The 15,364-nt window shown below is 37.2% G+C and overlaps 1 long non-coding RNA gene across 2 annotated transcripts; it reads right to left on the bottom strand.

The window, feature by feature from the left end:
• Positions 1–770: 770 nt before the first annotated feature.
• LOC137142684 (uncharacterized) lies at positions 771–11,119 on the bottom strand. Of its 2 annotated transcripts, none has more exons than XR_010916993.1 (3): positions 11,107–11,119; positions 4,242–4,413; positions 771–1,255 (listed from the first exon to the last, which is right to left on the bottom strand). It is a non-coding gene; the product is annotated as an uncharacterized lncRNA (long non-coding RNA). The 2 variants fall into 2 exon arrangements; XR_010916994.1 differs by having other exon boundaries at positions 771–1,252.
• Between the last annotated feature and the right edge of the window lie 4,245 nt (positions 11,120–15,364).

Raw genomic sequence — 15,364 nt, 5'->3', positions numbered from 1 at the left:
AAAATAGATTTTTACTTTCCTTAAAATCCCAAACCAAAGAAACTCCAGGTTGACAAAAAAAAAAATCAGCATTGTTGTAAAAATTGTGTTACACAGTGTGAATCAACATATTATCCATTCTAAGAAAGAGGTCAGCCTAAGGCATGATTTATGTGTACTTCAGATCCCGCACAGGAAATAAGCCTAAAAATTACAGAGAAGGTCACCCAGTAGGCAAAAGTCAATTTAAGGTTAGAATTAAAACTTTAAAAGTGGGGGGAAACAATTCATATTTAAGTACATTCCACCACAATTCAAAATAAACTACACTGTGATTTCAGTATATCCTGATATATGTATATAAAACAATTGAAATCTGACTATACAAAATATTGAATATACTGAATCATGTTGTTAATTTTAACCATATAGAATCCTAAAAATTAGATGACTCAGTCCACTCCCCAGTCAGTACAGATTGAGCCCTAAAAGACAATATTCAGTATATTTCATTTTTATCTCCATCTTTGTTGACATTTAATAATATAATGCTAATTTTTCACATACTGTAAAATATATTGCCCATGCGCTCACTAATAAGCAAGAAGTTGCTCTCTACTACAACTATAATCTAACATTTAAAGATACATACACAAAGTACTACACAAAGGAGCAATACACTCAGGAGGGTTAATGCATTTTTATTAACAAAAATATGATTAGTATCTACAAGAAGTTAATTGTATTTGGCCAAATAAGAGGCACATGAAATCACAGTCTAAAATCTGGAGATGCTCTATGAGGAAGTTTGTTTGTAATAATTTGGTTATATACTGGTTTTCTTTGGGAAAAACATCTGACATGATTATGATTTTGGTGATTTGTATCCTTTTCATTCATCATTAGATAAATAATATCTGGGTTTTACACTCTGTTGTTCCCTTCCTTTTAATATAAGATTTTAAATCAAAATATGTACTCTCAGGGGGAAAGAATCCCATACTATATTTTATTTAAACAGTTCAAGAATCATTCAAGGTTCTGAAACAAATGAATTGTAATTTATAAGTACCCTCTGAGTTCAGTACAGTAGGTTTTGTCCTAGAATCCAGTCTGTTTTCTATTTCTTTGGTTGCTTTTACAAATGAACACAAGAGGGCACAACTCTTTGCAATCTTGAACTAAGCTGACGGCATTGCATTCGATGAATGTACCTTTCTAAAAATTAAGATTACTTGTCCACCTGCCAAAGGTCCAATTGCAGGACACAACTCTGCTGAAATGAGAGAGACAGAGAAAAAAAGATCAGGACTCTTAAAATAAATTGCTTCTAATAACACTGAGTTCATGAGTTAGTAATTCTGATGCGTTATATATCATTTAAAATATCAGAATGTGAAATAACATAAGGTTTCTGTGTAACAGAAGAAAATTTGGGTCTAAGGAGAGGGAAAGATAAGCAGGGTGTGAACTTACTAGCAAAAACCACTTGGCTCAATTAAATCAGACAGCAATAGGGAATTATTAACTCCTAAAGAAACTTGATATATTATATTGAAAAGGAAAGACAGAATGAGTAGGGAAAATTATCTTGCAGCTAAGGCAAAAATAAGGATCCATTCTATTTTCCTTTTCCCATTTTCAAGACAACTGTCTGTTATTTCAGTGACTTAACTTTTATTTTTAATTGATTGGGGCTGAATTTGTTCTTGGTACAAAGGGAAAAAATCAAAAGTTTGATAATCTGGTCATTTCTGTGCTATTCAATAGTGATTAAAATGCTCCATCTGAATGTGTTTTTTTATGCTCTTGGGTAACTCAAGAGTGGACTTTAAAACTTCAGTCTTGCAACAAATGTAGACATCAATGATAAATGTGGATTTTACTGAGTAATGAGAAGCAATTAATAACTGTAGACTGCATCTGTGGAGTACATTCATTTTCCTTAAAAGAAGCAAGCAAGTACTGAGGACCAAATCTCTTTGTGCTGTGCCACACAGGATGTTAGTGTGAAGCCAAACACCATGATGTGCTTCATTGTACTACCCCTTGCATTGCACTATTTCCATTGTCTGATGGATCTTTTTTACTGTCAAGGAAAGGTTTTGAGTACAGTCATCTACATATGCACTGAATTGATATGACTTACACTGACTTCTGGCTCTCTCTCTGCATAGGCTATTCCAACTCAGTGATTTAGACTCGCACTTTGTAACTAAAAAGACTTGCATCACACACATCTCACCTGTTTCCAAGGAACTGAACATAAGGGTGCTTCATAGCATGCTATGAAGAAAGGCGTTTTCTTACAACATATTATCTATTGTGTTAAAATCCTAGCAAAGACAAGGCAGTTTGTACTTTTTGCACATTCGCAGGTCATGGTAAACAAAAAACTGCCTTGTCTTCACTATGATTTTACCACTCATTAGTTAACGCATGATAAGAACACATGTTTTTTCCTAATGAAGACAAAGTCTAAGAGAGTCCACACTGGTGTAATTTAAATAGTGAAAGCCTGGATGAAAGACTTGTAGTCTGAAAGGATCTAACAGGAAATGTGTGAACTAATATAGGGGGTGGCATTAATTTCAAACTGTAAATTCTTTGCTTTAAAAAGGAACATTTAGTGAATTAATCTAGATATTTAGGGCTAATAATATTTCAAATACTGTTTTTTCTATGAAGCAGAAATTGAATATTTTTATAGACTCATGGAAAACAAAAAACTCCCCAACTGGTTAAACCGGGAAACAACAGAAACAATTTTAGTCTCAATATTATTATTCACGCATAATGAAAAGGCATTAGGATCAATTCCTGCCTCCTTCCTCAGAACATAAAAGTCGTAATTAGTGTGGGTGTTTGTTGCATAAGAAGAACAGGAGACGGGGAAGTCAGATCCACAAGGGCTCTCTCCAAAACAAGTGAAGATACAGGGCCAGATGATCTGCTGCTAAATGGATCCACAAGGCATTGCTACCCATGGAGTGCAATCACAAGAGCAGTAGAGGCTACCTCCCAGGAAAAGAAGTAATAGATCAGTCCATCCCTTGTTCCTACAAGGCCTTTTCTAGTGCTTTATCCTGTCATACTTTAAAAGGAATTCATTGAAGGAGTTTCCCATAGAAGACAATTTCATCCCTGTCCCATTGCTGAACCCAGCACAGGGACCAACAGGGAGAAGCAATGTTCTGCCCTAATCCTGGGACTGCCACAGGCCAATTCAGCCCCCAACACAGGACTGAGCTACCTCTGAGCCCCCATGACAGCCAGAAACAGCCAGGACATATGAATGCCCAGATTCCCATGGCACAAAAGAGCTCCATAACACTTGTGAATTTCTCCAATAGATCACACAGTGGCATGAGGCAAGTCACAAACTTTGCATTACTTTCCATTTCCAAGACTGGGAATAGTATTTACTTACCTCATTATTTAATATTTTCAATACTCAAAAATAAAAAACTATAACTGCAAAGTTATCATCATCACTCCAACTCCATCATCACCAGATATATATGTTCCTGCCTACTCTCTCGCAAACAAATGCTAACGTCTCCTGAAAATCTTTGATAAGCCTTCTATTTAGAAGGCATGTAGCTTACAGAAAAAAATCTCAACTGAGGGAAGTCTGGTGAGAATATAGGATATTGATTTGTTTGGTTTTTTTGTTTTGTTATAAGAACTTCAGTAGTTGAACACATACAACATGAGGAAAGAGTAGATGAGATGGGTAGTTCCTTATGTTAAAGATCTAGAGTGCAATCTTCAAACTACACAGTGCAACTGGGAGGGGAGGCTGTGTGCCCTATGCCTCCCACAACTGTGCATTGGCCAGGCAGCTGAACTGGCCCCCTTCCCAAATCCATGCAGCCAAAGAGTTACTTTAACTTACACCAGCTAGAAGAGGCCCTAGAGATCAAGTGGCAGAGTACATAATGCTCTGGCTAAAGTGCCAACCTTTTTGACCTCCTTCACGCCCTCCCCCCATCCTAGAATGCATACTCTTCAAAGCCAGGTGGCCCTTAATATGTGCCTTCAGCTACCCCCTGTCAGAGGAATTTTAGGGTTACTTTGCACTGCTCTGTATCTGGCCCCCTTCCATATACAAGTTGCCCATGAACTTTAGTGGAATTTTCCACATCTGAAGTCACCTTTAATATTTACTACACATTTTCTGCCTATATATCATTTTCTGTATTTCTCTTCCCTTATTCTTTTTCTTACTAAGTGAAAGAAAGCAAGATTTTTGGTTTTACCTGCTTCTGCTGCATATTCACCACTTGCACTGATAATCTTCTATTTGTTTATTCCCAGTTGACTAACATGGAATTTTTATGGCTCCACAAGCAAAAGAATAATGTATACAGCAGCTCTTTGAAACACGTAGGAGCAAGTGAACTTTCAGAGATCCTAGTTTCACATGAGCCTCTGAGAACAGAAAAAAAACAGAAGGAACAGAAAATGTTATACTACACAGAATAACATCTGAAGAAAAAACATTAATTACATTCCTTTCAAGTATCGATAAGGGTCAAACAAAAGGAAATCCACTGTTAAATATACCCTACAAGAACATGCTGAGTGTGACAAGTAGCAAAGGCAAGAGGAAGGAATAATTCAACAGCATTCAAGTTATTTTAAATGTATGTCTCCAATGAGTTCCTCCCCAATTTTAGGTTCCTCAGATAGGATTATTTGTTCCCACTGTAGAAGACATCCCAACACGCTATGTCCCAGTGAGCTGGGAGCTAAATCCAACCACCATACTCAGCAGTGAGATTCATATTTACTGTGTGAGCTTTAAGGATCACTGGTGAGAGTAATTACACTAGTAATCCCAAGTACTGCCTGAGAATGCAATGGACTCACTGTAACACCTGGAATGAACTCTAGGGTCAATCTCTTTCTAGGGACAGCTTGAATGTCTCAAAGTCCTAGTTAGGAATCTGAATGGGCTATCCCCAGGAAATTACAGTTTGCATTATGGCAGTGACATTATGAACCATGGAATTAGCTGATAGGCAGTCATAAGATCTGTTTAAAATAAAAAGTATGATTTTGCCATGAATTATGTTTTAAGCAAGCCCAATGACTATCTTTAAAACTTCATTTTTTAATTTTGTTATACCTAGATATTAAGAAAGCAAAGATTAAACTATGATAGAGATGTACATACTGTATACACTGCAATTCCTAGAGTCAGTTAAGAATGAAGAAGCAGACTTGACTATAAATTTAATAAGTAATTTGCTTCTATCTTAACACACTATTTCTAACCATTTAATTTGCTTTTGATATTAGTTAAAATACAAAAATCACACTGGACATGTGAGATATATTCCTATAATCCTAGGTCTTTGGCATTATTGTCCACAATATCTCTGTAGACTTTGGGTCAATGCACACTACTAAGGACACTTAATCCATGCAACATGGACAAAAAAGATGCTTAGTTGCCATTAACATGTTAATTTGAGACTGTTCAAAAAAAAGTATGAATTATATACTCTAGGTACTTATAAGGAACACTGATGAATTAAGAATACTTATGAAGCACTATTTTAGATTTTACTATTTAAAAATATTCATCGATACAAATTCCTATTTTACAGAATTTACAATGGAAAAATCACAGACCTTCAAATATTCAAATACAAGGCCAGTAGTAACTATGGCTGTACATTTTTCTGATGGTTTTCTACTTTTTTAATGGAATGAAACTATTGTTTTTAAAAGTACTGAGTTAAGCATTGTCAGGAAAAATATTTGGGAGATGTACTTGGGTTATGCTTTATCAATGAAATCAGTGGTACTAGATTTTATGATTAATGATGAGATCAACTAAGTAAGTCAAATACACACACAGTTATTCTGTCTCAAACAAGAATTAGTGATAAAAAATTAACCATACGCCCAGTACTGTTTACTTTAGCCAAGTGCATTGTGTCCATTTTGCCTCACTGTTAGTGATGCCTGAAAGGTAATAAGGCTTTGCAGTTACTTTAGTAACAATGACCAGACCAGTACCAGGCCTCCAGAGTAGAATGCAAAAGGAAAGGAAGTTAAGGGGCTGGGGTGGCAAACAGGAGCAAGTTATCACAACCAAAGAATGTTTCTTCCAATTAAGTTAAACAGTAGTATACAAAATTGATAAGTAAAGCAATCTTCTTAAAGATTAATCCGGTCTCCAAAAGTTACAATCATAAGTATTAGAGTTTGTCAGAATAGTCCATCCTGAGCTACTCCAGTAAAAACATGTTCAAACTTTGCCATAAAAACAAAATTAAATTTTTCTGTTTTTTAGAAGTTACCACAACAGAAGAAGTAACAGTCTTTAAAAAAAAGCAAAGTTAACATCAGTCTACATTAGTTACTGGCCCTGTTCTCTGAAATGCTATATGTTATCTTGCACATGTTTGTTTTTATCTGTCAGTGTGGTTTATTGTTAGGGAAGTGTAGTATCAGCTGTCTCTTCCCTGCCATCAAAGCTACTTCATTAAAGTTAATAGTGTTTGACTTGTAGAGGATCTTTTTCCAAGGTAACACAAAAAACTTCTGCTCTCGGTTATTTTTCCAGCAGTAAAGGCACCAAATGGATGTAATAACCCCCTTAATCTTAAAAAATCCATTGCATTAATCCACTGAAAGCATTTAAAAATTCTACTTGTCATTTATTATATGACCTTATCTGGGAATGACCCTTTGCCAAATGTTCTAAGAGAACACCATCAGCCAGCAAACACGAATGGAAATCTACTTTGGTCTGAGTAAGAACACTGCATATTGGTTACAATACACCTGTACTGTGTTTACTTACTATCTTCCATTTAATTTTGCCACTTTTCTAAAATGTTTCATTTCAATAAACACGATTAGTTAAAATTGCTATATCTTGTCTCTTGCCCATATGCACAGATCTTATTAACTAACTGGTTTGAAATAAACTGCATTCTAAAAATAAAATCACACTGGTTTTATTAAAAGCATACTCCTTAGTTTTGGCTCATAAAATTATTAGCTAAGCAGTCTTTGACAATACTTATTATTTAAAAACTCTTTGTTTGTGACTTTCTGAAACCTTATTCCCTTTTTATGATGTAGCGTCCCTGATTTTAGTCCTCTGCCTCTACATCTTTCCTTATCTCCATTTTCTGTCAGATACCTGACAGGCACTCTATGAACACATCCATTTCAGAAATGTGGGGTTTATTTCAGTTAATTGGCATTGCTTCAGAGAAACTGGCATTAAATTTTATTGGCTTCAATTAAAAAGCACTGATTCTGTGAATACCTATTAAATTAGTAAAATAAATCTGAGTTTGGAAAAGAAATGGGAAAACATAACCATACACACATCAAAATATATTTATATTGAAAAATGGTTTGTGTTAAAAGTGGATGAAAATAAGCTGCTTTAAATAGAAATCTGTTCATTTTCATAAAACCACTTAGGATCTGAGCATATTCATTTTAACACAGTACATATGTATCCAATTAACTGTACAAATTTAAATAGACATGACACATGCAACCTTGAGCTTGGGTTCATGTAAAATGTAAGTCCTCTTAAAAATGATAAAATACATTAATTAAAACCGGATCAAATGCAATCTAAAATGCACTAAAATGGTTTAATATATTAATAAACAGAAAACATTAATCCTGACAAAACCTTGTCAGACAGAAACTAACTAGTAGAGGATTAAGCATGATATCACTTTTTATTCCAGACACTACAGAGATATGGAAAGTTATAAAAAGCTCATGCACAGTACTGACCTGTAGCAAAAAAGAAAAAAAGAAAGAAATCATATACTTTATACTAAGAAGTGACCAAACTTCTAAAATAGTTACTGCTGTACTGGAAACAGGGACTAGAAGTGACATCCTTAGGGAGGGAATATGTCTAACATTTAGGACAAGGGAGTACAAATCAGGATTCATGGCCTCTACCACTGACGTGGTGTCTTACCTTGGGAAAGTTACATCTGTACCTGTTTCCCTATCTGTAAAATGGATTTAATACTTACCTACACCACAGAGATGTTGATCATTTGCTCATTAAAGTCTATAAAACATTCATATCTTTAGATTAAATTTGCTATAGAAGTATCATGTTTTATTACTAAAACATGTAATGCTAGATTTAATCTAAAGGACACTAGGACAGTCATCTCATTTACCATATGCTTGTATCAAAACTAGCACATACATTAAACATTAAATACCAAACATTAAATACTACTATTACCTCTCAGAAAATGCAAGGGTCACATTTTCAGAGGATTCAACCCAGCTTCCAACTGAGTGTGAATAATTCTGTAAACAGAATAACTTTCACATAAATTCTGTACATGTTATCATTTGCACAAACAAACAAAGTACACACACCAAATCAAAGGTCATGTATTGCATATTTGAAAAAATAATCTCCATACTGAGGTAGGGTTTTTTCTGTCATGATTTTCCTCAGATATTTTAAAGGGAGTTAAAATTAACTTGGCTGTTTTTATTTAAAGAACTTCAGTAGCACCTTATGAAGACATTTTGTGCACCAGAATAATTAGTAATACCTAGGAATACAGCTTGTTATTTAATTGCTTATGCTGAAAAGCCAGATGTCAAAGGATGGCACCAATGTTTTCAAGGGGGTTTATTCTTCCAAAAAGAATGGCCTTTTTAAAAGTTTTCCCATAATAGATTAACATAGATTATGTTTTCAATTAAAATTCGCATTTAAAATGTAAAGGACATGCATCACTATATTTAACTTTTAACTGTATTTAACCTAATTTTTAATTAAGTAAAATTTTAGATATAAACTACTTGACAATCCCCATAAAATGAACATTTTTAGATGATTAAAGCTAATAATAAACCAATTACATATATCAATACGGAATAAAATACAATTGTAAAAAATGTAAATAAATATGGTTCTAGATCAGTTAAGTTGTATTTAAAACCTTCGCTATCTCGCACAAGGGGGAGCAGTTGGGCAATGTTAACAATGGTGCTGCATTTCAAGTAGCTATCAAAAGCTTAACATGTAGGTTTACCACACCTAATTTGGTTAAATTATGCCCTGGTTTACTGCATAGATTATTTGGCTCCAGAAATCCACTACCATGCTCTTGAAAAAGCATCAAATAAAATATAAAAACCTGACTCTCTAAAAAAAATTCCCTTACATTTGCCTACTCTTATGCATATTTTCACTGATTTCTGTGTTACTGCATATTGCACCCCTGCAGAATCATGCCCTAAATAACAAAGAAAATCTTAACTGTTAATTACAGCCAAAGTTTGGTTGCTATTTGTCCAGATTTTGATATCCAAAGATTGGTAGCAGAGTATTTAGTTAGTTAGTTAGCTAGATATTTAGATAGTTATTATTTAACTCTAATAACAAAGGTACCTCACAAATCTTAGCTTTCTTTATTTTCTTATTAATTTGTCATATAAGATTATAGCTGCTGCTGTGTTTAAATACATTCCCTACAATCCTATCATCCATTGGGGTGTCATGACAATTTACAACCACTGAGGATCTGCCCGACACTAGGTAAAACACTAAATACTGAAACACGAAGTAAGAAACTATACTATTTAATTCCAAAGCAGTGCATGGAAAATGGTGAAAAGTTACAGCAAGTAGACACACGTCTGAAGCAGCTTAATAGGCAGGCAAGAGAAATGAGCAGCCTTGATCCAGCTGCAAACCAGAGCTTTCACCTATAACCACTTTTTAGTCAATGAACTAAACTCATCAAAGTTGTTACACAACTAATGTATTGGCCCTTGTGCCTAACAACTGTAAGAAAGAAATAAGTGACAATGAGTAAAGTCATTTATTCAGTGGCTCATCTCATTACTGTGTGCTGTGTATTAAGATTAGTATATAAGGGAAATTCAGACTGCTCAAAGGCCAATCCAAATTCCACTGAAGTCAATATGAGTCTTTCCACTAAATTCAGTGGGAGTTGGATTGGGTTTACAGTACTGTTGACTACAGAGCAGACAGCAATGCAACGGTTTGCATTTTCAAAGCCATCTTCACTACTGAACAGACTACAAACTTCATATTTTAAGAATATATTCTGAAAAATAAAAAAGGCCTACATGAAAGTCTTAAATCCAGTTTTTCATCAACATTTTCATAAATAAAAGGATCATTGTCACTATAATAATATCAAACCTTCAACCTGATATTACTTTTTATATCACTGACAGACAAGCAACTTTTAATTTCACCAGAATTGTTCTAAATTTCACCATCTATCAATACCATGTATATGTTAAGGTCATCATTAGAGGAAGTACAGAGATATCATTCCAGGGCAAGAGAGTCCAAATTACACTGAGGGACTAGTAACTCAACCACATGTTTCATCAAGAAAGCCACATGAAGTGTTATTTTTATTGGAGACATTTCAAAAACATTACAGGTAGGCCAAGTAATTCTGGCCCTTGCTCTGAGTAGAAGAGTATAGATCTTATTTTTACCACAACAGGTGGTACCAAACCTTTCATCTGGAAAGATTTCTCTAATTTAAATCTACAAAATGTTTTCCCTTTTCTTTTTTAATTTGCTTTATGCTCTTGAAAAGAGAATGAAAGATTTAAGAGCTTTTAAACCAAAATATCTGTTAGAAGTTCTGAGCAAGACTTGATAGCGTCCAGCTTGCCAAGAAATGCACTTTTCACCAGTAAGCAGGCAAGCCTACTTTATCCAGCTCTACAACCTTACATTTCTGTGGAAATTTACTCTATTTTTCCTTCTAATTATTCTTTGTGTTTGATGTCCAACATAAACAAAACATCTTTCATAAAGAACTCCCACCAGAAACCTTGGAAATCTAACAAATGCAAGGCATTGCTCTGAAGTGCTAAGGTTAGAACGTTTGCACTGCCAAACAGACGTAACCCGGCTTACAACTGTTCATTCCGGGGCCTCCATTTGAGCCAGAAGTGCCCAAATTTTGTATAACTGAAATCCACACTGGCAAGCTGCCAGAAGTCTTAGAGCTGAATCTCATTTTTAATATCTGTAGTTCTGCACAGATATAGCATATAAACAAACAGTACCCATGAAAAAAAGCAGACTGCAGCTGTACTCACTTTTAATATTGAGGTGTGACCAGTGGAGATTACAAGAGCAGACCTGGGTGAAACTTTTTTTTTTTTTTTGGTGGGGTGGGATGGGAGGGGCAAAAAAAGAATTGCAGATCTGGGTTGACCAAATCCACTACTACGCCTTGTGTCGAGTTCACCAAGTTGCTCTGGTTGAAAAAATATTTTGCTCTGGTTGAAAAAACTAAATATTTTGATCTTTTGATTCCAAACAGTTTTTGTTCCCAATTTTACTGCAATTTATTTTTAAGTGCATTTAAAAAAAAAAGCATTAAAAAAAAAATCTCTGAAAAAGAAAAATGTTGTATTTGGGAGCCACCCAAGGCGGGCTGGGTTGGGTTTTTTGCCCTGTCAGTGTGCGGAGGGGATGAGAACGCTTCGTTTCGGGCTCCCTCTCCCCCCCCCCAGTGCAAGTGACCTGCGCGGCTGCTCTGCCCCGTCAGGCAGCAGAGCTCTGCTGTGCGCCGCGGCACTGGCCGCGCACAACCGCACTGGGGAGGGGGGGGTGGCTACAGCCTCCCTTGGCAGCCCCGGGCCATGCTTCTGCCACCGAATCCAGCGGGGGATTCTTTTCTGCCGGGGGGCCGCGCGCGCCTGTCACTGTCGTCACCAGCCGCGAGTGACTGAGCGCCTGTCACTGCCCCCCGCGCGCCGCAGCCGGGGCTGCTGCTGCTGCTGCTCCTCCCCGCCGCCGCCGCATTGTCCAGTCCCGTCCGGCCAAAGGTCCCGCGGGGCCCTGCGCCGGCTGCGGGGCGGAGCCTTGGGGCAGGCCCGTAGAAACCGCGGCCCAGGGCCTTTCTGAACGGCCTAGGCACCCCCGCAGCCCAGTGATCCCCTTCCTGCCCCTCCCGGGCCCCCAGTAACCCCACCCCTGCCGCCTCCTCGGCCCCACCGCCCTGGCAGCTCCCTCTTCACTCCCGCCTTGACCCCCAGTTTGCCCCTCTGCCCCTACCACCTTGGGGAATTAGAAGAAGAGGAGTGAGTATAATCCATGCTCCCCTCGCCAGGCATCTTCTAGGGAGATGGGGCCGAGATGGGGAGGGAAGCGTTAATGAAGTCTACCCTAGACAAGGTTTGCAGGTCGGGATCTACAGGTACAGCCGGTATCAGCAAACTTTCCTAGTGCAGACACAGCAGCTTCTATCGGCAGGAAAGTGCCTCTGCCGGTTTGGTGAGCAAAAAAAGGTATAACTGCAAAACCACTTTTATGCTAGAATAATTGCACCTACACTCAAGCTTTTGCTGGTGCAGAAGTGTTGCAAAACAAAAACCACACTCCTAGCTGGCATTACTATACTGGCATGTTTCTAGTGTAAACCTGGCCTTAGATTGTAAACTCTTTGAGACAAGGACAATCTTTTTGTTCTGTGTATGTATAACACCTGATACAATGGGTCTAAGTCCATGAGTAGGGTTCCTAGGAACTACTGTGATGCAAATAATAAATAAATGTCACTCCCAACACCCAAGGAGTGAAAATCTTCAATGGAAGGGCCAACTATGTCTGACAGCCTTGCCTTTTATAGACAAGGTTATGGAAGCTCCATTGGTGTAGGGTTCTCGGCTAAGGCATGTCCTGCTTTCATATATGGGCAGCTGCCAAATATCTCAGCCACATACCCAGCTTTTGTTTTTGCCTGCTTGCTGCTTTCCCTCCCTGCCCTCTGTCTACTCTTTCTGCCAGCCTTCCAGCCGTATGTCACATCCTCCAACATGAGAGCATCCCTAGTGTTATTTTATGAAAATCTAGTCATTTGAAACACACCTTTGTAATCGAGTCAAGATTTTACGGAAAGGTTTCCAGTTTCATACCATTGTGTTAAACATACTTCATTTTTACTTCTGTATAAATCTAAACAAAATAAAATGATATTTCCAGTTCAATCCAAGACAAGGTTTCAGGAGTGGGTGTTCTGCTAACATGCTGGAAGTGAAGATCACTGCTTAGTAGCATCTTTACTGGTTCCCTTTAGAAATTTCACCAAATATTCTCTCTCTCGAGGAGATAGCAGCATGTCAGTTTTCAACAGGTGATACCAGATTTCAGCACGATACCAACATCTCATAGCTTTCAACAGCTCTTGCTTCTGTTCTGTCACTTTCCTCTTTTACCTACAACTTTCCCAGTAATTTCTTTCAGTGTTGGCAATCTGGCTCAGGAACAATACCAAAAAAGTACCGAGAATTTGTTCAGATCACTTCTTCTAGTAGTTATGAATTTCTTTCAAGTTGGATGTTGTAGGATGAAATTGTAGCATGCCTAATTACGAAGACAAAAACATTGAAGAACAGACATTATGCGAAACCAGAAATCTCCCAAAGACAGTTAATGATAGTGAGAAATTGGTTATTGCAGTTTTTTATAAATATGTAAAAGTAGAAATCTTAAAATGTATATATAAAATGTATATATAGATTTGACCTGGCTGTATTCAAAAACTATTACAGCCTTAAGGAAGTGTCCTTTCATTTCTACATATCATTTATTCTAAAATATATTCACCTTGTTGATATATAATTATGGGGTTTTTTTCCCTGTCGTACCTAGCTTTACGCAGTGCTCAGGTGTAAATCTACGTGCACCAGTGCCTTGCTCCAACTGTCCGTGCAGACCTTGCTGTTGTGCACTAAGAATGCCATAGTACACAGCTGGGAACTTTTAGTGTGTAGCAGTGTTCACACAGTTAATGCACAGCATGCAGGAGCACCGTAGATTTACGCCCCAGCGTGCCGTGCACTAACTCTCGACATAGACAAGCCCTTAGTAAATTATATGCACAGAATTGTGCTGACATCACTGATGATGTTATGAACAGGCACAACACTGAGATAATTTGTAATATCTGGGAAGAAACAAACACAATATCAGCTGACTGCAGACCAATTTAGCTAAAAGAGTGAACACACAGGCTTTTAAGTCTGTGATTTTGTCTTACCATAAGAGCTGGCATACATGATTATCGGAATTTTTCTTTACTGTAGTCTGTAAACTAGGCTGTATCAGAGGGAAAGATTTATATGATCTGAAGAGAAGCCAGAGTACGTATCAGAGCATACATGGCTTGCATGGCAGGATTAAATCTGGGCATGTTATTAAAGGGGTCTCTGGAGTGTAGTCATGAAAAGGGGGAGAATTCCAAAGGTAACCAAGTGCAGCCAATAGCTGAGTCTGAACAACTTGCTATAATTGCCAAGAAGAATATGGCTAATGCTCAAAAATGTTTAAAAAGCAGAAACATTATGATAAGAATGGAAAGGATGTTCATTTTCAAGCAGAAGATAAGATATGGATTAAAGTTCATTCTCAGAATAGTTTTTATGGCTAACCTAACCCCAAAATGGAAGATTCCATGTTGAGTTCTTTGAATTATAGAGTAAACTAATTGGATCATGGTGCTTCCCGTGTATGAAGCATAATGTTACTGGGATTTAAATCCTGGATGTACTCATGTTTCTCTAGACACTGTATAGCTTCACAGGCCACAAAAATTAGAGATCTGAAAAAATTAGGTTTCCCATTCTTTAAATGCTTCCATGCAATTTATTTTATCCTAAAAAACACTGAATTCAGTCATTCCCTGGTATCACTGTTCCTTACATGGATCCCACAGACTTTGGACTAACAAAAAGAAAATAACCTAATTATTATAACTGACTACAAACTTGACTTTTTAAAAAATAATACATTGCAGTTTATTACTTGTATTCCAGTAGCACCTAGAAAGTGCTAGATGTTGTCCGCACAGACACAGCGCCTGCCCCATTGAGTTTACAGTCTTAGAAGATGAGCAACATGAGAAGACAGACAGGGCAGGATACAAACAAATATGTACAATTTTTATTTGTAGTTTTAATGTCAAATTTTTAATTGACCAGTTTCTTATAGCCATCCTGAAAGAAGCGGATCTTGAGAAGGGATCTGGAGGAGAAGAGTCTTGGCCTTCTGGGAAAGTTCAGAAAGTGCATGTTCTGAGCCACACAGAGCAAGCTGCAAAGACAGCTATGAGAGAAGCCAGCAAGTGGGCAGTCAAGGCCATTATCATTGGTGAAGCAGAAGGGCAAGGACAAAGTGCTTGGAAACAACAGCCAATAGGCAGGGAAGGGCAAAACTGGGTAGGTCCTTAAAAATAAGAACAAGAAACTTGAACTTGATGTGGTGGAAAAAGGAATCTTGGGGACAAATTTGTGAAAATACACTAAATTTCTCAATGCTCAGGCAATGGAGTGAGCCGTATGTAAGTATATA

The sequence above is a fragment of the Emydura macquarii genome, unplaced genomic scaffold (assembly GCF_026122565.2).
Source record: "Emydura macquarii macquarii isolate MOO-44397 ecotype Brisbane River unplaced genomic scaffold, CSIRO-AGI_Emac_v2 contig_3240, whole genome shotgun sequence".
Taxonomy (NCBI): domain Eukaryota; kingdom Metazoa; phylum Chordata; order Testudines; family Chelidae; genus Emydura; species Emydura macquarii.
The sequence above is the reverse complement of the archived record's forward strand: the minus strand, read 5'-3'. Positions and strand labels throughout refer to the sequence as shown.